Below are 24,298 nucleotides of genomic sequence, written 5' to 3' on the forward strand. Positions count from 1 at the left end.
ATCAGTTATCCTTTCTGTATCATCAATCACCCGTACTGGATGTATAATGTTCTACATTGGGCATCAGCTTTGTGCCAGCTCTACATTATTAATTACTCATATTGTTCTTTACATTATTTCTAGACTGTTAGACATTATTAATTACCTATAGTGGTCATCTACTGTGCTGAATCCCCCCACTCCATGTTCCCATAGTAGAAGGGTAGTGAAATATCTCCCACATTGGCAAATGATTCCAGGTGGGACCATGGGTGCTAAGGGCTCTGGTATTCCAGAAGGATCCCCCCAAACCTGCACATGCTCCTTATTCCCTTTCTGCTGACCCCAAGTTCACCTATGATGAGTCAAACCCAAAACCATACCTCCATCTGAATCTGGCCAGATCCATTTTCCAAGGTTTTCTGGAAAGGTGGAGATTTCCCTGGAATGGGAGATGACCCCCCCCCAATAAACCATGATCTATAGCTCTGTTTCTAACCGCATACCTGGGGATGCTACTTCATTATGTATTGGGCTATTCCATTGATTCCAAGAGCAACTCCTCTAGCTCCAGGGTTAGTAAGCTAAAGGGGTACAGAAGCCTTCAGTGTCCCTATCACTCCTATTCTGGGTGCTTGATGGCTTCTGGTTCACTCTGAGACAAGGGTCAGTCTGAGAGTTTCTTGAAGGCAAGTTCCCATAAGACAAAGGTAAATTTGGGGTTTCATAAAATAAGATTGTTACCTATTTAACGTGAAAAGGAAGATACAAAAAAGAAGCTTAACCATGAATATCTCTCAAGGCTCTATTTTCCTTTTACACAATTTTGCTAGGTGCTAACCATCTGTTCTCAAGAATTCAATTATCATCTCTATGTAGATAATTCACATATACAGATATATGTATGTAAATATGTATATATGTGCATATACACACACACACATATATCCCCAATCCTACTCTCTCTTCTGACCTCCAATCCCACAGCACTTTAGCTGGAGGTCTCATAGGTGTTCTGAACTTAACATGTACAGAACAAAATTCCAGATTATAGCTCCACCTTTGTGAAGGGTTACAGGACAGTTCTGATTAGCTGATAACCCTTCTCACCCTTCATTTCACACTCCTTTCTTCAAAAAAGGTGTTGGGCTAGAACTTTATCTTCTGACAACCTTGTCTTACGAAATCCCAATTTTACCTGTCCCATGGGAATTTGCTTTTAAGGAACTCCCAGACTGACCCTTCCCCCAGACTGAATAATAAAGCCATCAGGCACCCATTAAACACCCTAAATAGGAGTGATAGAGATACTCAAGTTTTATGTACCCTTTTTGGTTTCTTGGTTTCTCTTATTATATTTGGGCCATATGTAACTACTCGGTTGTTTCTCTGGTTATACTTACCAAGTATATATGACTCCAAGCTCTTCTGTTCAAAGGAAATTACCATGATGGAGATTCCCATTCCTAGTGTATGTTCCCGGAGACATTGTTCCTAGAGTCTCAGAGCCTAGCTCCATGAAGTGGGATATTGTTGTATGTACTGCCAATCTTGAAAAACACAGAACCACTAAAGTAGTTACAAAGAATAAGTCTTTAATCAGGAAAAGGGAGACAGATGGTCACCATACATAGTCAAGCTCTGGGACTCTGGGAACAATGTCTCTGGGAAAATGCACCAGAAAAAAATGGAAATGTCCATCAAACTGAAGAACTTGGGGTCTTATACACACTTTGGAGAACAAAGGAAATGGAAGGATAAATGATTAGCTTACATGGAGGCTAGGGAAGGAGGATTGCAGCCAGGAACTGGGCTACCTGGGAGAGGTCTAGATGCAATGGGAGAAACTTCTAAGACAAAAGGGTACTTGAGATTTTATTATATCTACTAATTCTACAGAAAGTTTATCATTCAGCCTAGGAGAAGGGTCAGTCTGGGAGTTCCTTGAAGGAAAGTTCCCAGGGGACAAAGGTAAATTTGAGGGATCCATAAAACAAAGTTATCAGTGCATATGACTCTGTATGGTAGCCATAAGAAGTCTGTCTTGCTTGTCCTGATTAAAGACTTATTTTTTGGAAACTACTTTGGTGGTTCTGTGCTTTTCCCAAGTTAACATTTTTGGAGGCACCAGAGAGATTCCAAGTTGTTGCTGCCTAAGCCATCAGCTAGAGCAGTTATGGCAAACCTTTTAGAGATAAAGTCCTGGACTCCACCACTACCCTACCCACCCAGGCCAGTGCCATGCCCCTCCATCCAGAAGCCACCTGTTATGCCCCTCCCCCTTACCCAGTGATGGGCAAATCCTGCCCCTCACCTTACACCACACTGGAAGGAGAAAGTGCTCCCACTAGGCTACTGGACAGAGGGGTGGGTGAAGTTAGGAATGTCCTCAGTGAGTGAAGAGAGGAGGGGAGTAGCCCAAGTACTCCACTCCGCTCCAGCTCTGCCACCTGTGAGTCAACCACCTTACCCCCTGTGTATTCCCATTGGGCTGCTGGGCAGAGTGGCAGAGGGTGTGACAGTGAAAAAATGTCATCAGGCATGGTGGAGAGGGGGAGGGGAGCAGCTCCACCCAAGTCCCCCTACCTTTCTAGTAACAAACTCTGTGGGGGAAGGTAGCACACCTGCCCACAGAGAGCACTCTGCATGCCATCTTTGGCACCTCTGCCATAGGTTCATCATCACTATGTTAGAATGACTACCAGATGTGTGGATCCCACAGGAACCCATTGAGTTCCAGTCCAGACTCAACTTGGCAGGGTGGCTAGGTTAGTGAAATTGGATGACAAACTCTTGGGTTTGGGAGACTGAACCACTAAGGAATTCCTTGAACTACAGATCATCACAGAGATGTGCCTGCTCCAGCAAGTCCTGTGGAGAGGACTTACTGCTGGATATGGCCTCGAATTGTGGTCCAGGTGGACCAGGAAGTGTTTAGTCTAGAGATGTTGAGAAAATTGGCAAAAGTTCCCTAAATTGAACCCTAAGCAGTTTTTGCCTAATTGGAGTTCAGTTCAGCCAGGAGTTACAACCTCCACACTGTGAAGATTGGATTTAGCTATCCCCTGATTGTAACAAAGAGGGTACTTAGCTCTTCCTTTATTGGGAAGATTGAATTGTAATCCACAATCTATTTTTAGATTTTAACCCCAAAAGGTGATAACTCAGTATTTTAAGTAGATCTACCCATTTTAACTACAAAAGGTGAACTAACCAAAAAAGGTGTTAAGTAACCCAAAAAGGTATAATCTAACCAAAGAAGGTGTGAACTAAAGAGTGGGCAGTCCTGGAGAAAAGTGTCTGCTGTGATTGTTAGATGTGAAATTTAGGGGAGGTGACACAAAGGAAAAAGATCTTTATTTTTTTCCATTTGAATAAGTTTATTTAGTCAATTTAGAACATTATTCCTTGGTTACAATAATCACATTATTTCCCTCCCTCACCTCCACCCACTCTTCCCACAGCCAATGAGCAATTTCATTGGGTATTACTTGTGTCCTTGATCAGAACCTATTTCCATGTTGTTGTTTACACTAGGATGTTCATTTAGAGTCTACATCCACAACCATGTCCCTTCAACCCATGTATTCAAGCAGTTGTTTTTCTTCAGTGTTTTTATTCCCGCAGGGTTTCCTCTGGATGTGGATAGTGGTTTTTCTCATAGGTTCCTTTGAGTTGTTCAGAGTCATTGCATTGACACTAATGGAGAAGTCTCTTACATTTGATTGTACCACAGTGTATCAGTCTCTGTGTACAATGTTTTCCTGGTTCTGCTCATCTCACTCTGCATCAATTCCTGGAGGTTGTTCCAGTCCACATGGAATTCCTCCACATTATTATTCCGTTGAGCACAATAGTATTCCATCACCAACACATACCACAATTTGTTCAACCATTCCCCAATTGAAGGGCATCCCCTCATTTTCCAATTTTTTTGGCACAACAAAAAGCGCAGCTATGAATATTTTTGTACATGTCTTTTTCCTTATTATCTCTTTGGGGTACAAACCCAGCAGTGCTATGGCTGGATCAAAGGGCAGACAGTCTTTTATTGCCCTTTGGGCACAGTTCCAAACTGCCCTCCACAATAGTTGGATCAATTCACAACTCCACCAGCAATGAATTAGTGTCCCCACTTTGCCACATCCCCTCCAGCATTCATTACTTTCCTTTGCTGTTATGTTAGCCAATCTGCTAGGTGTGAGGTGATACCTCAGAGTTAATTTGATTTGCATTTCTCTGATTATAAGAGATTTAGAACACTTTTTCATGTGCTTATTAATAGTTTTTATTTCTTTAACTGAAAATTGCCTATTCATGTCCCTTGCCCATTTTTCAATTGGAGAATGGCTTAATTTTTTTGTACAACTAGTTTAGCTCTTTATAAATTTAAGTAATTAGACCTTTGTCAGAGGTTTTTGTAATGAAGATTGTTTCCCAATTTGTTGCTTCCCTTCTAATTTTAGATGCATTAGTTTTGTTTGTACAAAAACTTTTTAATTTGATGTAATCAAAATTATTGATTTTATATTTTGTGTTTTTTTTTTCTAGCTTTTGCTTGGTTTTAAAGTCTTTCCTTTCCCAAAGATCTGAGAAATATACGATTCTGTGTTCGCCTAATTTGCTTACTTTCCTTCTTTATATTCAGGTCATTCACCCATTCTGAGTTAATCTTGGTGTAGGGTGTGAGATGTTGATCCAAACTTAATCTCTCCCACACTGTCTTCCAACTTTCCCAGCAGTTTTTATCAAATAGTGGATTTTTGTCCCAAAGGCTGGAATCTTTAGGCTTGTCATAGACTGTCTTGCTGAGGTGAATTGTCCCAAATCTATTCCACTGATCCTCTTTTCTGTCTCTTAGCCAGTACCAAATTGTTTTGATAATCACTGCTTTATAGTATAGTTTGAGATCTGGGACTGCAAGTCCTCCTTCCTTTGCATTTTTTTTCATGATTTCCCTGGATATCCTTGATCTTTTGTTCTTCCAAATGAACTTTGTTATGTTTTTTTTTCTAATTCAGTAAAAAAGTTTTTTGGTAGTTCAATGGGTATGGCACTAAATAAGTAAATTAATTTGGGTAGAATTGTCATTTTTATTATGTTAGCTCATCCCAACCATGAGCAATCAATGTTTTTCCAATTGTTTAGATCTAGTTTTAATTGTATGGAGAGTGTTTTGTAGTTGTATTCTTATAGTTCCTGTGTTTGTCTCGCGAGCTAGATTCCTAAGCATTTTATTTTGTCTAGGGTGATTTTAAATGGAATTTCTCTTTCTAATTCTTGCTGCTGAAATGTGTTGGAGATATATAGAATGCTGATGGCTTATACGGGTTTATTTTGTATCCTGAAACTTTGCTAAAATTGTTGATTGTTTCAACTAGCTTTTTGGTTGATTCTCCTGGATTCTTTAAGTAAACCATCATATCATCTGCAAAGAGTGATAGCTTAGTCGCCTCATTGCCAATTCTAATACCTTCTATTTCTTTTTCTTCTCTAATTGCTACTGCTAGTGTTTCTAGTACAATGTTAAATAATACAGGTGATAATGGGCATCCTTATTTCACTCCTGATCTTATTGGGAAGGCTTCTAGTTTATCCTCATGGGAGATGATGTTTGCTGATGGTTTTAGATATATACTGTTTATTATTTTTAGGAAAGGCCCTTCTATTCCTATACTTTCTAGTGTTTTCAATAGGAATAGATGTTGCATTTTATCAAAGGCTTTTTCTGCATCAAAAAAGATCTTTAAAAAGAGGATCAGAGGCCAGAAGATAGAGATTTCAATTCGAGATTCGAGTTGGAAGGAGAGATTCTCTCGGACTCTGAGTTGGACTGGAGGATCAGTCTCTTGATATTCAATTCGAGGAGATCGAAGAGCTCTCTGACTAGGAGGAGAGACTGGAAGACAGACACTTGAGGAACGACCAGAAGACACTTCTTTCCATTTAGACAGTCACCATTGATGAGTGAAAAAAGGCTGACTTAGTGACCCTGTCTTTTCTTGGAGGTGTAAACCTCCATGAAAGGCCCATCATCTTGAGACTCTTCCCTGATTAGGGCCTTACTATTTCTACTGGGCTCAGAGGAAGCCAGAGTCCCCCCCCCCTCATTCCTTAATATCTTCCCTCTATTGTAAATAAACTACTATAAATTCCATTTACTTTAGTAATTCATTTGGGATTTAGACATTAAATCCCTGGTGACCACCTAATTAATTTATTTCAATCTCAATCACAATTAATTTTAAGAGCACTCATATGTGTGTATGTGTTTGGTTTGATGGACGTGTCTTTGGTCATACGTGAGTGAAACAAGGCATCTGTGGGTCTCTCCCTACCCTTAGGCCTATGGGAAGTAGGAGAGTAAATGATGTCATACAGAGGAGAGATGCAAATAGCAGCCTGAAAGAATCTGTTTGGATGGTTGGTTGAAGCTTTGAATGGAAGCTGAGCTGGAGTGTTGGAGCTGAGGTTGGTAAACCCCAATGTGTTTAAGCAAAGTCTGGGGAGCTGCTTGGGAGCAATTAAAATGGAGGAAAGTTCCTCTTAGCATGAAATGCTATAACTTGAGGGTTTCTGTGATATTGGTTGTAAGATTTGTAGGAAAAAGTTTCTCATAGAAGTTTGAGAACTGAAGTTCTGGTTTGTTCTGGGTTTTGTCCATGTTGTCTTTCTACTGTACTTCTCAGATGCAGGTTTCTCTGTAATGACCATAAATGTTTGCGATTTCAATGGTAGCCACTAATGACTGAAATCATTCTGACTATTGATCCCTCCAAAGCTGAGACTCCAGGACTTATGATCTGGGTATCAAAATCTCCATCAGGAGCCATCATGACATTACATTTTAGTGTTTGCCTTTACAGTTTTTGGAATGGTGAATGGGGAAAATATTGTCTATCAATGGCAGTTAATGTTTTTAATGATACCAGTAATGAGATACATCTTATTCTAGATATTAACTCTTCTGATTTGAATGCTAAAATTTCAAATTTGGAACAGCTATTACTTATTCTGTCTATAGAACATAGAGCTTTCGTGATTGACATCTGTGTATTCTGGAGCATAAGAACAACCCAGGCTTCTGAGTTTCTGCCTTAGAACAAAAGAGACATGTTGGGGGCATAGCTGATGCAAAGGAAATCCTTTTTTGGAGCCACAGGTTAGAGTAGAGTAAAAACAGAACTCATTTCCACATTCCCCTCTGCCCATGTGCAATTAAGAGAAATTTTCAAGCAAAAATAATAATAATAATAATAATAATAATAATAATAATAACTAAGAAAACTGAAGTTGAACCTCTGGAGCTCTGTTGTCTCAGTCATTTTTTAGGGATGTCCATTTTTGTTGAAGAAATTTGGGAAGAGATGTTACTGGCAACCTCAAGTTTGGTATCCCTAAATAAAATAGGTGTTTGAGTGGTCAGAAGGGGATATTCTAGACTCAAAACACATGGAGAGAATTAACCCAGTCAAGCTTGATTAACCCCAAAGTCCCACAATTTCCACCTTCTCACCTCTGTACCTAATTGGCTTGTGGGGAGGAGCTGTGGGCAGGTTCCTCCTGAATCATCTATGACTGAGAAAGGGGAGATCCAGCTGGGCAAGCTGGAGGATGAACTCTCTCATGGCTTACTCTTCTCTTGGCATTTCTTGCTAAGGTTACTTCTCTACTCCTCTCTCAGAGGAAACAAGGAAGAAGAACTGATGGCAGCTGCAGACCTGAGGGTCAGGTCTCAGGTGAGTTAGAGTTGACTTTGTCCTTCCTGAGGAAGATCCTCATCTCTGTTGATTAAATGTGGTCACATCCCTTTCCCTAAGAATTACTGCTCTGTGTCCTGGAATCCTGGCTTCTTCCCTCCAGTCTGTTTGCTTTCTCCCAAGCGTTTACCTAATAATATGAAAAATGCCTTAGTTTTAAAATCTGCCTTTTCTCATTTTCAGAGCAATTATTTGAAATTTGAAAATTTGAAATTTGAAAAAATATTCCCATTTTGTAATAGAGAGATGGGTATGAGGAGATCATTGGTTTGCCTGAGGTTACCTCCTGAGGCTTGTAACTGACAGGACTAGCTTCTTAGTATGCTGTCAATTCCACTGATTTATAAGAATATGCATATAAATTATGTCTATCAGGTTTTTCTTTGGAAGCATAAATGCTAGTTCTGTATCTGTATGTATTTTTCTCTTGGTTCCACTCTTTTTTCTCTTCATAATTGCATGTATGTCTTTCCAAATTAAAAAAAAAACTAACCTCTCTGATCTTCTGGGATAAAAACTCATTGTGAAAACATTTTGGCAGAAACTAGATATAGAGCAATATCGCACAACCTATATCAAGATGAGGTCAAAGTGAGTGTGTGATTTAGACATAAAGGGTGATAACATAAAGAATAGTTGATCTGTCAGATCTATGGGGAAGAGAAGAACTTATGACCAAACAAGAGATATGGGAACCTTACGAGATGTAAAATGAATAATTTTGATTATTTTAAATTAAAAGGTTTTGTACAAACAAAACTAATGCAACCAAGATTAGAAGGGAAATCACAAACTGAGGGGGGGGGGAATTTTTACAGCAAATTTCTCTAAGAAAGGTCTAATTTCTCAAATATATAGAATCAAATTTATAGGAATACAAATTATTCCCAAATTAACAAATGATCAAAGGATATAAACAAGCAGTTTTCAGATGAAGAAATTAAAGCCATCAATAATCTTATGAAAAAATATTCTAAGTCACTGTGGATTAAAGAAATGCAAATTAGAACAACTCTGAGGTACCACCACACATCTATCAGATTGTCCAATATGACAGTAAAAAAAAATGATAAATGTGGGAAGGCATGTGGCAAAATTGGGATACTAATCCATTGTTGGTGGAGTTGTGAATTAATTCCGCCATTCTGGAGAGCAATTTGAAACTATACCCATAGGGCTAGAAAACTGTGCATACCCTTTGATCCAGGAATATGACTACTGGGTCTGTATCCCAGAGAGATGAAAAAAGTGGGAAGGATGGACCTATTTATACAAAAACATTTCTAGCTTTTTTTTGTGGTGGCAAAGGATTGGAAATTGAGGGGATGCCCATCAGTTGAGGAATGGCTGAACAAATTGTGGCATATGATGGTGATGGAATACTATTGTGCTTTAAGAAATTATAAGCAAGATGATTTCAGAACAAGCTGGAAAGACCTACATGAACTATTTACAAAGTGAAATCAGCAGTACCAGGAGAACATTGTACACAGTAACAACAATATTATATGATGATCAAATATGAAAAACTAAGCTACTATTAGCAATACAATGATCCAAGACAATTGTGAAGGTCTTAGGACAAAGAATGCTATCCACCTCCAGAGAAAGAACTGTTGGATTCATGCTATTTTTTATTTTATTTATGGGTTTGGTTTTTATACCAGTATTCACTTATAACAGTGACCAATATGGAAGTATGTTTTGCATGATAAGACATGTATAACCCAGATGAAATTGCTTACCATCTCTGGGAGGTAGGAGGGAATGGAAGTGAGGGAGACAATTTGAATCTTATAATTAAGAAAAACATAGGCTGAAAATGGTTATTACATGCAATTGAGAAAATAATGAAAAATTAAAAACTTAAATGTAAAAAATTAACCTGATTATCATTTCTTGCTATGCAGTAATATTCCATCATAATCATTAGATGCCACATCTTGTTTAGCCATGACCCAACTGATGGACATCCCCTCAGTTTTGAGTTCTTTACCACCACAAAGAGAGACGCTCTAAATATTTTGTAATATATAGGTTCACTGCCTTTTTACCTAATCCCCTTAGGAAACATTCTTGTTGGTGGTATTGCTGGGTCTAAGAGTAAACATAGTTTTATAATTCTCTGGGCAGAATTCCAAATTGCTCTCCAGAATGGTTAAATCAAGTCACAGTTCTACCAACATGGTATTAGTGTCACTATTTTTTCCACATTCTCTCCAACATTGATCATTTTGCACTTTTATCATTTCAGCCAATCTGATGGGTATCAACTGTTATCGTAGAATTGTTTTTATTTACATTTCCCTAATCCATAATGATTTAGAGCATTTTTTTCTTATGCCCATGTATGGTTTTGATTTCTTCATTCACAAATGTTATATGACCATTTCTCAGTGGGGAATGACTCATATTTCTATAAATCTGATAAAACTCTGTATTTGAGTTATGAGACCTGTCTGAGAGGCCACCTAAACAGGTTTCCCAAATTCTCTACTCTCAATTCTATTGCATTCTGAACCTTCACAGTCACTACTGAGCTTGTAGCACTTCTCCAGTCTTTGAGGTAAGAATCAACTCTTCCTGTCATCCTGCAACACTCATTAAGTAGACAACCTTTTGTTTCAGGGTCCTGTGAAGTTTGAGGCTGTGGCAATATACCTCTGGAAGGAGGAATGGGAACTAATGGACTCCACTCAGAAGAGACTGTACAGGCAGGTGATGCTGGAGACTTACGAGAATGTCCTCTCAGTGGGTAAGCATGCCATTGTGCTCCATTTTCTGCCTCCTAGCCTTCCCCTTAACCTGTCCTTGGTTTCATTTGTTAATGATGGCAACTAATAGTAATAGCAACTTTTAGATAGTGCTTTGATGTTTGTAAAGCACTTTACAACTATCTAGAGCCCTCAGAGGTAGGTGTTTTTATTTTTCATTTTACAGATTTGGAAACTGAGGCATAGAGATTAAAAGACTGGAAAAAAGAGTCTCACAGAGCTGGTAATTTTCTGAGCCATAATCTAAACTCGAGCCTTCCTGACTCCAGCTAGCACTTCTATACATCATGTTGTCCAGTAGTTTGACATGGCATAAAGGCTATCTCAGTGGTCTGGCTCTTACAGGCACAGCTGCTCTCATTTGTATGTCTTAAAAGGTGTGAAGATTAAATTAAATCTCTCCCCTGTTTGTGAAAATGAAATTAACTCCCCTGCCCATTTTTCGATTTAATCACCGAAAGTGTAAACACCTCATTCACACTTGAGTGGGGAAGGTCTCTGACCCATGTGTGCAATAGTGGGTGATGAATCAGAATCAAACTGCCCCTGGGCAGTCCTAAAGCAAAGCTTCAACAGTAATTGGTAGACATAAAAATTGGAGAAAGGCACAGAAAGTGCCGCAAAGGAAAGTGTCTTTAAAAGGGAGTTACAATTTCTTGTGGAGGGAGAGCCATCTGAGATTCATGAGATATTAGTCTGAGATCTTCATCTGAGATCTTCAGAGGGGACTTCAACTTCTGGAGTTCTGAGTTTGAATTGGAGGCTGGAGAAGAATCTGCTGACTGGACCTGAGACCTGTACTTTGGTCAGACTGTTCTTAAATCTTTCCCTCTGGGAGGCAGCTGGGTGGCTCAGTGTATTGAGATCCAGGCCTAGAGTTGGGAGGTCCTGGGTTCAAATCTGGCCTCAGATACTTCCTAGCTGTGTGACCCTGGGCAAGTCATTTAACCCCCATTGTCTAGCCCTTACCACTCTTCTGCCTTAGAGTCAATACACAGTATTGGCTCCAAGACAGGTCAGGGTTAAAAAAAAAATCTCTCCCTCTGGACTGACTGGTGAATGAAAAAAAGGCTGACTTCTTTCATGGATTTTTTGAAGAGACTAGCCTCAGGAGAAACCTATCCTCTTGAGAGAGGCTCCCTGTATCCCCAGGTCCTCTGCTACAAGGGCCAAGGCCCCTGGTTAAGGACTAAACTCCCCTACCTGTTTTTGAGCCAGGAGTCAGAGCAAAATACTTAGTGCTTAAGCTAGATATCTTACCCTATTTTTCTCTCTGAATTTCTAATTTCACTCTTTCTATATTTTGTAAATAAATATCTTTGGAATTAATTAAATTCCTGGCAACCCTATTTTAAAATAATCCAGCCCAACCTTTTTATAATTAGCCCCTTTTTCCTCTTACAAAAGTTAGCAATGTACCTTGAACAAATAAACAATTTTACAAAGAAATGTATTTCCTGTGGAAATTTTTTAAAAATCATAAAAATTAAATGAAATTGTTGGTGAATTACAATTATAATTTCAGGTTATTAAAAAGTTATTTTTTTTTTACAAACAAGTGGGGGCCTTTTTTCTTCCCTTTCACCTCCTTACCCACATTTTTTAAGAAAAGAAAGAAAAGCAAATTGTAACAGTTAATTTAGTCTCTTGTAATAAAAGTATTATAATTTTATGAGGTTTATTAAAGATTACTAGAAATCAAGGATATAAAATAATAAACCACGTGCCTAGGGCTGATTAGCCCATTCACAGCCTAATTTCTACATGTTGCAATGTTTCAAGTTGAGGAAGAGAGAGACAAAGTAGGCATTACAGCCAGTTTAAATACAATTTGTGTTTTCACCCAGGTGGGGACTCAGGTGAGATTATAGGGAATTCTGGGAAGTACCAAGGACTTCTGGGGATTGAAGTCTGGGGTTCAAATCTTCATTTTTTACAATCCCCTCCCTTTGATCGCTATTGGGAAACCAATTTCCCCAAAAGGATCATGAAAACATAATCAACTTAAAGATTACAATAATTTGAGGATAAGAGGAAAAAAGAACAAAACCAATAATTGCTAGATGCACTGACAAAAAACCAGTTAGGGGGAAGTCCCCTTTGGCATGAAAGTATACATACAAATAAATGTTCAGTCAACCACATCCAGAGTTCATTCTTGATCTTCTCCTGCAGCTTGTGGTCTGGAGGCATATTCATGGTGTCTTCTCCAAACATTTAAATTTCTGTATTTGGAGAGGTATCATGTTTCTTAACCTAAAATTCTTCTCAAAAGGAATTTAAACTTTGCAATTTAAAATAATAATATTTTTACATTCCCCCCCGAAGAGGGTGATTGAAAAACACAGAGATCATTTAGGGATGCATGGCTGAGTTATGAGGTATATGAATCAATTGGCAAGAGAAATTAAAAAGACATTTGAAAAATCCAAATAAAAAAGATAATTTCTGGATGAAATATAGACTATCAAAGTCTTATGTGTAAAAATTCTAAGTACAAGAAAAATAAATCTATAGCAGGTCCTTAAATCAGGGCCCAGTTAAAATGATATAAGCAATTAAGCATTTACCCAGTCAGTAGCCAGGACTACAGAAAGTTGCCACACTAGAAAAGACAGAAAAGGGACTAGATTATAGGAGCCAGGTAGGAGCCAAGTTTGAGATACTCGTCTGTAAGTATTTTCAGAGTGTGGATACAAGGAAGGCCTATGTCTTAACATATGCTAAGCATCGCAACCTTGAGTCTTCACACTAGGTTCAAGTCCTTTGTATTGGCTTAGAAGTACATCAGTCCTTCTTGGATTGGTTTCTTTGGCCCTGTGCAATGGCTCTTTTGTATATCTTGTCCTGGAATCAGACAGAATCATTGAGCAAAGTCCCATAATTTTTTTTAATAATTAGTGGCATAATTTTTATATTCTCAAGCTTTTGGGGCATGCATTGACATTAAAGCAAATATATTTTAAACTTATATTACTGCTAAATCAAAAAAGTTAAAAAAAATCTTAATACTGATGACATGTGCTTCAAATATAAAAAGGAGAGAAAAAATAAAAAACTGAAATAGTATATTGCACATGCAGGAAAGATATAATAATAAAAGTTTCAAAATTCAAAAATATAGCTTATAATCATTGACACACTGTGTCAGCTAAGAAAATATAGAATACAAGGCTTCTCACCAAAAATGAGATCCATTTCCTCTTCATATCTGGCCATGATCCACTGTGAGTACAAGCAAATGAATTTTACAAGGTAACATTTTTTTTAATAAAGAACGGTAGTACAAATATGTAGTTATCAATATCCCCAAAATTCTCAATAGCCCAATTAATTACAATAGCAAAAAATACACTATCATTTTTTAAATGAGCCTGCTGTATGACATTTAAAGAAAATGGATACTTGTCACAAGTTTTTACAGACATAGCAAATCTTTCAATCTTGGTAAACATATTTAAACAAAGTAAAACTTATTTGGGTCTAGAACATCATCAAGAAATCCAGATATCATGTAAAAAAATGTGGCAGAGGAGTCTAGAAAAAGACCCAAACCTCTGTACTATTGATGTTGGGTAAAGTGAGCTGAAGAGTTATAAATGAGAGATGCTCCTCTTTTGGGAGTGCTCCAGGGGTACTATATGCCCTGGGATTAACTCCCCAGCTCCTTGGTATGATACTGTGATGTCCCATCCATTCACGTTGTTATAAATGTGGGAGGTGGTAATTAAAATTGTATTTCACTTCAGCTACTAAAATGGACCTTACCTCCTGTTAGGGGAAGGCAAAATGACCAGAGATTGTTAAAAATTTTCTAAAAATCATTTCTAAAATACCCCTTAAAATCAATTTGCGATATTTAGTGCATTAAGTTTTCCAAAGGTTTTTATACAATTGTAACCAGTTCTGATGAAGTCCATCTATCCTCTTTGTGACAATTTACAAATTCAAAACAGAAAAAAATGTTGTTTTGATATATGAGCTTATTCAATAATATTTGTTCAGTATAGTTATAGGGGAAAAGCAACAGAATATAACAGTAGTTAAAACCCAGTACATTAAAATGATTCCGTGTAACAGAATAGTATTGAATACATTAATATATGAACTTAAAACCAACAAAATTAAATCTTAAAAGAAACAATCAGTAAAATGCAATAAAATACAGAGATTTTTATAAAACATTGGAGACTGAAATGACTTAAAAATATAACCTCCAGTCTCTTTAAAGTTCCTTGGGTTTCTTATCCATTCAGATGCCTATTGTAAGAAGGCAGAAGATTGTTAAGGGGTAGGCGATGGGGGTCAAGTGACCTGCCCAGGGCCAAACAACTAGGAAGTGTCTGAGGCCAGATTAGAACTCAGGGCCTCCCGTCTCCAGGCCTGGCTCTCAATCCACTCAGCCACTGAGCTGCTCTCCCATAGTGAGAGTGGGTTTTAGGAATCTCAAATTTGGCTAAAGAGTTGCACAGAGTTGAATTTTACCCCCGAATCTCAGGTGATATAAATAACAGAATCAATGCACTCAAAAGATATACTTTGAAATACCCCATGCTTGTAGTCAACTTCCTGTTTGGAAAAGTCTCTTCTTTCTCCCCCACTGTGGTCCCCTGTCCCCTGCCCCCTGCCACATGGAGGCTAATTGTAGCCTAAAGAAAGAACACCCCCATTTTTCCCAGCTGGTTTTTGATCCTGAAGAAATTGGGTCTGCTACCAGCAGCCTGGGGCGATCTTTGATCTGGGTTGGAGGCCAGAGTTTCTGGAGCCGGGGATCAGCTGGGCCAGGTGAGCGAGAGAGAGGCCAGGAGCAGGCCTTCCATAGAGGATCGGGAAAGTATGGAGGGAGGAAGGGGGAGACTGATCAGATAGGAGAAACAGGATCATGAGAATGTTTGGGTAAACCCAGGGTGGGGCTAGCTCTGGAAGAAGCAGGCTTTTATTCTGTTTTTAGAAAGGTGAGAGATAGGATATATCTCTCCTTGCTGACATGTAGACAGCAGTGCTCTGCTTCTCTGGAAGAGCAATCCATCTACTTACTTAGAGGTCCTTGATTTCCCTTTTTGTACTCACAAAGAGACCGTGCCAGTTGGTCCTGTTTGAAAGGAAGCACAAGTGCCTCTGGTGTCCCAATTTGTGCCCAACCCGGGTGCCCAAGGGTATGCCCATGTCACCCATCCTTTGATGCATCCCTGGAACTGGTTTGGCCTTTGCCTGTTTTCCTGAGGATGTGCCTCCTCTACCCCCAATCCTCCTCGTGAGCCCTTTAACTTCTATGCTACCAGCAATTTCATCACTAAATAGCTGGCCTGGGCAGGATACCACGAGGTCCTCACTACTGAGAAGAGGCACTAAGTGAAGGGCACTCAATGGTTAAGGAACTTGCCCAGAGTCTCTCAGTCTGAGGATCTGTTTCTGGTTACTATAACCTAGGTTCTTGGTGCAGGGTCTAAACAGAAGGTATATGTGGTCCACTTTCCCAGCCACACGGGGCTGAGTTCAAATGATGCAGTAAGGTTTTTCCCAGTTACATAACTGAATAAACCTTCATCACAAGACAGAATCTGGACTGGGCCCATGATTGAAAAGAAAAGAAAATGAGCTAGCTGCAGAATCAAGTCACAAGATGGAGTCAGTGTGGTTCACTCAATTCCCACAATTAACCGCTTGCTGTCCAAATCTCAATTTTCTCACAATTTTCCCCCTTTTTATTTGGGAGGCAGGGTGCCCACTCCCCCATGGATCACTTATCTATACGCCACATCAATCAGGCTTTTCCATATATTCTTAACCAGTTACCTAATAGTTATGTTACAGATCAAACTCCTTAGAGGGCTTACAAAGGACTAACTTTGAGAAGGGCGACACCAAGGTAGCCAACAGAATAATGGTCATCAATATTAGCTACCATCAAGTTTCCTTGTTTTTTTATTAATTAGTTAAATTAGTTAATTTAGACTATTTCCCCATGGTTACGTGATTTCCCTCCCCTCTCCCTTGCCCCTCCTGTAGTTAATGAGTCATTCCACTGGGTTTTATATGTATCATTGATGAAGACCTATTTCCATATTATTAATATTTGTAATAGAGTGATCATTTAGAGTCTATATCCACAATCATATCCCCATTTGAACCATATGATGAAGCAGTTACTTTTCTTTTGAGTTTCTACCCCCACAGTTCTTTCTCTGAATGTGGATAACATTCTTTCTTATAAGTCCCTCAGAATTGTCCTAGATCAATAATCAATAACTTAAGCAAACTTGCAATGCACAAAATAAACCTACATAAGTCATCAGCATTTCTATATATCTCCAACACATCTCAGCAGCAAGAATTAGAAAGAGAAATTCCATTTAAAATCCTAGACAAAATAAAATACTTAGGAATCTCCCGAGACAAACAGAGGAACTATATAAACACAACTACAAAACACTCTCCACACAATTAAAACTAGATCTAAACAATTGGAGAAACATTGATTGCTCATGGGTAGGACAAGCTAACATAATAAAAATGATAATCCAAACAAAATTAATTTACTTATTTAGTGCCATACACATTGAACTACCAAAAAACTTTTTTACTGAATTGGAAAAAAACTATAACAAAGTTCATTTGGAAGAACAAAAGATCAAGGATATCCAGGGAAATAATGAAAAAAAAAATGCAAAGAAAGGAGGCCTTGCTGTCCCAGATCTCAAACTATACTATAAAGCAGTGGTCATCAAAACAATTTGGTACTGGCTAAGAGACAGAAAGGAGGATCAGTGGAATAGACTTAGGGTAAATTACCTCGGTAAGACAGTCTATGATAAACCCAAAGATCGCAGTTTTGGGGACCAAAATCTACTATTTGATAAAAACTGCTGGGAAAATTGGAAGACAGAATGGGACAGATTAGGTTTGGATCAACATCTCACATCCTACACTAACATAAACTCAGAATGGGTGAATGACCTGAATATAAAGAAGGAAACTATAAGTAAATTAGGCGAACACAGAATCGTATACTTCTCAGATCTTTGGGAAAGGAAAGACTTTAAAATCAAGCAAGAGCTAAAAAAAATCACAAAATGTAAAATCAATAATTTTGATTACATCAAATTAAAAAGTTTTTGTACAAACAAAACTAATGCATCCAAAATTAGAAGGGAAGCAACAAATTGAGAAACAATCTTCATTACAAAAACCTCTGACAAAGGTCTAATTACTCAAATTTATAAAGCGCTAAATCAATTGTACAAAAAAATCAAGCCATTCTCCAATTGATAAATGGGCAAGGGACCTGAATAGGCAATTTTCAGTTAAAGAAATCAAAACTATTAATAAGCACATGAAAAAGTGTTCTAAATCTCTTATAATCAGAGAAATGCAAATCAAATTAACTCTGAGGTATCACCTCACACCTAGCAGATTGCCTAATATAACAGCAAAGGAAAGTAATGAATGCTGGAGGGGATGTGGCAAAGTCAGGACATTAATGCATTTTTTGTTGCTGGTGGAGTTGTGAATTGATCCAACTATTGTGGAGGGCAGTTTGGAACTGTGCCCAAAGGGCAATAAAAGACTGTCTGCCCTTTGATCCAGTCATAGCACTGCTGGGTTTGTACTCCAAAGAGATAATAAGGAAAAAGACTTGTACAAGAATATTCATAGCTGCACTCTTTGTTGTGGCAAAAAAAACTGGAAAATCAGGGGATGCCCTTCAATTGGGAATGGCTGAACAAATTGTGGTATCTATTGGTGATGGAATACTATTTGCTCAAAGGAATAATTAACTGGAGGAATTCCAAGTGAACTGGAATGACCTCCAGGAATTGATGCAGAGTGAAAGGAGCAGAACCAGGAGATCATTGTACACAGAAACTGATACACTGTGGTACAATTAAAATATTACACTGTGGTAACATTAAACAATAATTGCCATTATTGGCAATGCAGTGATCCTGAACAACTTGGAGGGATCTTCGAGAAAAAACACTATCCACACTCAGAGGAGGAACTGTGGGAGCAGGAACACTGAAGAAAAACAACTGCTTGAATACATGGGTTGAGGGGATATGGTTGGGGATGTAGACTCTAAATGAACATCTTAATGCAAACAATAACAACATGGAAATGGGTTATCAAGGACATGTGTAATACCCAGTGAAATTGCACGTCATCTACAATAAGGGTAGGGGTAGGGGAGGGAGGGAAAAAATTATTATTGTAACGAAGATATAATGTTATAAATTGACTAAATAAATTAATTTAAATAAAAAAAGAATATTCATAGCTGCGCTCTTTGTGGTGGCAAAAAATTGGAAAATGAGGGGATGCCCTTCAATTGGGGAATGGCTAAACAAATTGTGGTATATGTTGGTGGTGGAATACTATTGTGCTCAAAGGAATAATAAACTGGAGGAATTCTATGGAAACTGGAATGACCTCCAAGAAGTGATGCAGAGGGTAAGGAGCAGAACCAGGAAAACATTGTACACAGAGACTGATACACTGTGGCACAATCGAATGTAATGGACTTCTCCATTAGTGTCAATGCAGTGATCCTGAACAATGTGGAGGGATCTACGAGAAAGAAAACACTATCCACATTCAAAGGAAAAAATGTGGGAGTAGAAACACAGAAGAAAAACAACTACATGATTACATGGGTGGAGGGGATATGATTGGGGATGGAGACTCTAAATAAACATCCTAATTCAAACACCAACAACATGGAAATGGGTTTTGATCATGGACGCATGTAATACCCAGCGGGATTTTGCATCGGCTATGGGAAGGGTGGGGGGGAGGGAAGGGAGGGAAAGAATATGATTCTTGTAACCAAGGAATAATGTTCTAAATTGACTAAATAAATAAATAAAAATCCTATTCATTATCTTGAAGAAAAAAAAAAGAATTGTCCTAGATCATTGCATTGCTGCTAGTAGAGAAGTTCATTATGTTCAATTGTGCCACAGTATATCCGTCTCTGTGTACATTGTTCTCCTGGTTCTGCTCCTTTCACTCTGCATCCATTCCTGGAGGTCATTCCATTTCACATGGAATTCCTCCAGTTCATTATTTCTTTTACCCAATAGTATTCCATCACCAACAGATACCACAATTTGTTCAACCATTCTCCAATAGAAGGGCATCCCCTCATTTTCCAATTTTTTGCCACCATGAAGACGGAGGCTGTTAATATTTTTGTACAAGTCTTTATTCTTATGATCTTTTTAGCGTACAAACCTAGCAGGGATCAAATGGCAAGTAGTCTTTCAAAGCCCTTTTGGCATAATTCCAAATTGCTTTCCAGAATGGTTGGATCAGTTCACAATTCCACCAGCAATGCATTAATGTCCCAATTTTGCCACATCCCTGCCAACATTCATTGCTTTCCTTTGCTGTCATATTAGCCAACATGCTAGATGTGAAGTGATACCTCAGAGTGGTTTTGATTTGTATTTCTCTAGTTATGAGAGATTTATGGCACTTTTTTGTGTTTATTGATAGTTTTGATTTCTTTATCTTAAAATTGCCTATTCATGTCCCTTGCCCTTTTATCAGTTAGGGAATGGCTTGGGTGTTTTTTGCACAATTGATTTAATTCCTTATAAACGTGAGTAATTACACCTTTGTCAGAGGTCATCAGAGGTTCTTCTATCCTAATATCATCTCCCAAGATCCATTTAGTCAATATGTTTTGCATCCCAGATGTCTCAGTCATCTGATCCCTTCTGTTGAACATTCTGGAGCAGGATTCATCCTCAGGAACAGCTCAGAAGGCTCTGCTTCACTGGTTCCAAATCACTTGTAGAGGTTCCTAGATTCAAATCGGCCAGGAACAAAATTTTATACAATAATTTCACTTTCTTTGCAGTAATCAAGACAATTGTATATGTAAAATCCTTAATCCAGTTTTGAAAACTTATTACTAAAACATAATCAGAGCTTGAATTTCCTTGCTAGACACATTTGGAAGCCAATCATATGCATATGTATAATTATTTGAATAGTCTAATCTTGCTGCTTTCTCAGAATGTACTCTTCCATTTAATTAGAAAAGTTGTACATCCTTGTCTTAGTCCCTTTTAGGAAGATATCATCCCTCCATTATAATTTTACCAGAAATGTAGATTAAAATTGTATGATTTTTCATACTACCATCCTATTACAGTAAATCAGATATGTTCCAGTATCAATCATTAATTAAGATTCAATATTGTACTTAGAAACCTTCTACTCCTCACCTACTTTGATTATAGGAATCCTCTATGAAAGGAAAAGAAGGGACAGAGTTATAACAATGTCTTAACAGAGGAAATGAAAACTCCCTTAGCTTTGTCTGATTCCAAGCATGAATCATATCTGACTCTCAATCATGTAGGCACAGGCTATCAAAAGCAAGGCTCAGGATTAAGCAAGTAGGAACATTTCCTGATTAGAAAAGAAATATTACAATGGTGAAACTGAATCAAGAGGCTCCTACCTTCGGCCAAACCAAGATCACCCTCCTAACTTCCCAGGCACAGCCATCCAGCAGTAACATTTCCCAGATTGTAAAACATTCCATTTTCTACTACTGGTTTTATGAAAATTCAGACATCCTTGTAATTAAAACAAAACAATAGTAAATTACAGTCCCAAGATTTTTTACCTCAAATAGCAAAATTTCACTAACCATAAGGTAAAGTATGCTTTTATCTTTCTCATATTTCCCTAACAGTTAAATTTCATTTATCTTTTAGTTATAAATTAACCACATATATCCGTAGTTGACTCATACTATCAATATAAACATTTAATTATTGTATTATAGATTGTATTAATAATATTACTAAATATTAATAATTAAATAATAAATATAAATAAAAAGTTGCATATTTAAACCATCCTATACATTTTCATACTTTTTATGAGTATAGTCAAACATTTCCCAATGAAAACTCACTATTATTATAATAAACTTATGATTATTTGTTTTAAACAAAACATATTCCTGGGTTCCCACTCGTTTTCTGAAACCATGTTTGTGTGACTGATGTTGTACTCCATTAAATATTCAAGTTTTCAAATATATCACATTCTTTTTAAAAACTCAATTTATAATCTAACAATATCCAAAGGAACAACAGTCTGGAGGCCACTTTGGCTAGAATATAAACTCTTATGGAGTTGGTATTGTTTTCAGTCTTTCTATCCATATGCTTATACTTGTGTCACATAGTAGATGCTTAGTAAAAGCTAATTGTTTGACTGATATGAATACCTGAGGGGGAAGGAATGGGCAAATTATCTGGAAAGAGAAGTTTAGAGTCAGTTTGGAAAGGGCTTTAAATGCTGGATAGAGTAGTTTGCATTTTATTCTCCAGGCAGTAGGGAACCACTGGAGCTTCTTGAACAAGAAAGAGTGAGGTGATCACAACTGTGCTTTAGGAATATAATATTGGCAATTTTATGGAGGATGGATTGGAGAGAGATCTCTGGATGAAGAGAAACCAATTTAGGAGTAGAGTTGAAGGATTTGGGCTTAGGGTTCTCTTATAGTATAGAAGAGATTTAGGCTTGGACTTGTTAAGGTTAAATTTAGGGGTTTAGACTGAATATAATAATTACTGGTCGCCAAGGATTTTATTTGTAAAATCCTAAATGAAACACTCAAGTCAGAATGGAGTTTATGGTGATCGAATTACAACAGGAGGAAGAAATTAAGAGAGAGAGAGAGAGAAGGGGAGAGACAGAGAGAGAGAGAGAGAGAGAGAGAGAGAGAGAGAGAGAGAGAGAGAGAGAGAGAGAGAGCGCGCGAGCAAAACCAATGTTTTGCTGGGCGCATTGACAAAAGCTAATTAGGGGGCAGTCCCCTTTGACATGAGTGTACATTCAAAATAAATGTTCAATCAACCGCACCCCAAGGTTCATTCTGGATCTTCTTGTAGTGTAAGGGTTTTAGGTATCTTTCTGCAAACAGTTCATTCTCTGGATTTAGGAGTTAGCAAGCTTCTTCTCTGAAGATGTTTCTCGAACAAAATTTTTAAATCTTGGATTTTATGAAAATACAGACTAAAGTGGTGGTTATATGAATGGAAAGAAGGGAGAGAATGAAGGAGAGGCTGTTAAGCTCAGTAAGCATTTTGTAAGGTACAGGGTTCATCCTAAAATCCACACTAAGAAACTGTCCCCAGCTTTGACCACAGTGAAAAGTAGTCCTTTTTCCTCAAAAAGACCCCTTTCAAATGAAGAAAACAAAAAAAGAATTTCAACTCTATAGCACCTTCATGTTTGCAAAATGCTTGTCTATAACAACCCCAAGGGAAGTGTTGCAAATATTATTATCTCCATTTTCCAAGTGAGTAATGTGAAGCAAATGATTGGTTCTTGGTAGTACAGCATTAAGACATTGGATTGGAATTTGCCCCTGGAGCTTTGCTATAACATATATCTTCTCCTATTGTTACTGTTCAGTCATTTTTCAGGGGTGTGACCCTATTTGGGGTTTTCCTGGCAAAGACATGAGAATGATTTGCCATTTCCTTCGCCAGCTCATTTTACAGATGAGGAAACTGAGGCAAACATGGTTAAGGAACTTGCCCAGGGTCTCACAGTTTGTCTTCTCACTGTGCAAAGTTTTTTTTTTATCACACTCAGGGAGATGGATTCTTTAATATTTGCAGTAGTGTCTCCATTTCATCACTCACAAAATAAATACTGGGGATGGGATGGCATCCTGGGTAGAGGGCTAGTGTTGGAGTCAAGAGACCTAGGATGAAGGCCTGCCTCTAACACCATGGACAAGTCACTTAATTTCTCATTGTCCCATTGTTAAGGCATGAATGCATTGGTGATCTACATTGGTGGAGGCAGTTTCCCTCCCAGTGTTATAAAAGTTCCAGACCAATGACTAAAGGAGTGACTACACCAACAAAATGAATTGACCCCAAATTAACCTCACCTCCTCACCAAGGAGAAATCATTTCCCTCAGATCTTTCACATTTAAAAGCTTTGCTCTCTGAGGGCAATTCTGAACTGGTATCATCCTTGAGCAGAGTCATGTTAAGACTTGTACCTTGAAGAGAGGAAGAAACCTACAAAAAAAGAATCTCTGATCTCCTTTATCTAAAAATTCTGAGTATAGACAATATTGTAGAAAGAAGTGATATGTTCTCGGGGATAGCTATTATTTTCTCTTTGTCATTTCAGGTGATGGGGCAAAGACTAAAATTAAGGACTGTTATCCAGAACAGGAAATTAATGAAGATATAGGATCACAGAGGATGTTATCAGCAGGAGTCTCAGGGGCTATTGTCCAGGACCCAGAGTTTCAAGAAAGTTCTGATCATGAAGACAGGTTAAAACTGAAGCAAGGAAGCACAGTAGGCAACAGACTCAGAAAACCTGAAGAGAAACATTTCTGGCATGTGAGTCTTTTTCCCAGAAATGCCACTGCAGAGGAGACAGGCCATGAGTGCAAAAGTATCCTGGATCTGAACTTAATGATGGTTCCACACCTAAGAAATCATTCAGGAAAAAGAGCTCAAAAATGTGATTTTCATAAGCACAGTCACAGACAAAACACGGTGTCTTTAAGATATCAGCTACCTAATAATGAAGAGAAACCCTCTATGGGTGGGGAAGCTGGCAGTTGGCATTTAGGCTTTGATTGCAGACAAAGGAAGAGTAAACTATATAAATGTAATGACTGTGGGAGAACCTTTGAATGGAACACATATTTTATTAGACACCAAAGAATTCATAGTGGAGAGAGGCCCTTTGAATGTCATGAATGTGCAAAAGCTTTCAGA

At 38.0% G+C, this 24,298-nt stretch overlaps 1 long non-coding RNA gene across 1 annotated transcript; it reads right to left on the minus strand.

Moving 5' to 3' along the window:
* Nucleotides 1-19,700: 19,700 nt before the first annotated feature.
* On the minus strand, nt 19,701-21,259 carry LOC107650334 (uncharacterized). The gene is made up of 2 exons (XR_008914344.1): nt 20,988-21,259; nt 19,701-20,321 (listed from the first exon to the last, which is right to left on the minus strand). It is a non-coding gene; the product is annotated as an uncharacterized LOC107650334 (long non-coding RNA).
* Nucleotides 21,260-24,298: the final 3,039 nt, after the last annotated feature.

The sequence above is a fragment of the Monodelphis domestica genome, chromosome X (assembly GCF_027887165.1).
Source record: "Monodelphis domestica isolate mMonDom1 chromosome X, mMonDom1.pri, whole genome shotgun sequence".
NCBI classification, from domain to species: domain Eukaryota; kingdom Metazoa; phylum Chordata; class Mammalia; order Didelphimorphia; family Didelphidae; genus Monodelphis; species Monodelphis domestica.